Raw genomic sequence first — 2,005 nt, 5'->3', positions numbered from 1 at the left:
ATCTGCACACGGTCCCGTGGAGAGTTCAGTCCAGCAGGGGCCGAGGCTCTTGGGGCCTCACTAGTCAGAGCCCCAACGAGGAGGAAAAGGCAGTGGTCGGAGTGCTGGTCAGAGAGGAGGCTGACCCCTACAGGATGAACTTCTGAAGAAAGAGCCAGAACTGCTGCAGGAAGAGATGGAAGGAGCGGGGGCCTCATTCCAGAGAGGACCCAGGCGGGGCCGGGGAGCAGGGCTGGGCGGTGGGTGTGAGGAAGAGAAGTGGAGGAGGGCAGAAGAGTGGACTCACGGGGCTGAGAGAGAGGGATGCCCAGGCAGGGTGGTGAGGGGGCCGGCGAGCGCGGCAGACGGAAGGGAAGGCTCCGGCCTCCGGGCGAGCAGACGTAAACACACACGCACACACGGACACACGCACACACACACACACACGCGTGTACGCACACGCACGCACACTCACACACACACACAGAGGTTGTTTTGGAGGTTTTGCTGCTTCCTGAGTTTTAATCAAACTGTTCACGAGAAACAAGAAAAAGAAGAGGAACTAAGGGCAACGGGGGACTTGATGTGCAAACCTTACCACCTGTGTTCACACTCACACACAGCACAGGGACACTCACACAGACAGGCCTACAGAGAAGACACACATACACACACACACACACCAGCCAGACACTGCGGGGCACACTGACACACATGTACACAAATATACCCATACACACATGCATATGCAGGCTCTGAGGGACACGGTGGTTCACACACACACAGAGCTATACACAGAGGTATAACGCTGGCACACAGGCACACACACACCGATGAGTAAATCCAGTGACCCCTAAGCCTGCGTCTCACCCCCTCCTCCGAGCTCAGCCTCTGCCTCTTCTCGGCAGGGCAGCCGGCGGAGGATCGGCAGCGCCATGCCCAGGCCAGCGGCGCCAGCAGAAGTGCCGCCTGGCCCTCCGGGTGGCAGGAAGTTGCAAGGTTGGGTCTGAGCCAGGTAAGCAGTGCCTGCCCCAGTGTGGAAATCTCGAACGTGGGCTCAGCTAGAACATTCTTAGGATCACTTTGAGGCGGGGAAAAGGATGAGGTGTGGTGGAGGATGGGGAGGAAACCTCTGGGGTTGGGGCGGCTGCCAGGAGCCCCATTGGTGCTGATGCAGGAGAGAGGGAAGGAGGGAGGGAAGGGAACCTTCTTCCTGAGCACCAGGGTCCCCGACACCACCCGAGATCTGGGTGCTCCGGCCAAGAAAGCCCCCAGTGCAGCGATATGCTGGTGGGATCCAACCTGTGCTACCCATCTGTGCTTTCTAGAAAAAGACGATTCCCAAATGGAATCCTCCCTTCTGCTCTTCTCCCAGGGGCCAGCCAGGGAGCCAGGGTCCTGGGCAATGGACAAATCTGGAAAGGGTGTCAGGGGTCACACCGGCCCAATGAGTCAGGATCCAGTGGCCCATCAGGTTTGTGGAGCCATTTCTGGACCAGTGATGCTTTCCTTTTCCAGAGCATTCCTAAGCTGGCAGGGTGAGGCTGCACCCAGAGTCAGGGGAGGGCTGGCAGGCCCTGGGGTCAGGCGTCTGCTCTCACTGAAGTTAAGACTTCCTTGTCCTGGAGAGAGCTGGGGGGGCCTGAGCCACTTCCTGGGGAGAGGTCAGTGGCCCTTAAGACTCTGGTGGCAGGAGGGCGGCCAATCCTTCCATCACAGGCCGGCTCCTCCCCAAGTGGGGAGCAGAGATTCTGATGTTCCAACCTCCCCCGGGGCCATGAGGAGGGCAGCAGGGCCCCCGAGGAGGTGAGAGCAACTTGAAGGTGAAATCACGGAGGCAGCAGCCTCGGGCTGAGAGTGGAGACTTCAGGTACAATTCCCGTTTGCACGGCCTGGGTGACAGCCCAGCACGGCCAAATCCTGTCCCCGACAGGGAGCTGGATCAGTCCCAGACGCAAAGCCCCAGCTCCCTCAGGGGCAGGCGCCGCGGGGGAGCTTCGGGGCTGCGCCACCTCACCACCACCTG

This window comes from Leucopleurus acutus, assembly GCF_964270905.1.
Source record: "Leucopleurus acutus genome assembly, chromosome: 19".
Classification (NCBI taxonomy): Eukaryota; Metazoa; Chordata; class Mammalia; order Artiodactyla; family Delphinidae; genus Leucopleurus; species Leucopleurus acutus.
Note: the sequence above shows the minus strand (reverse complement) of the source record.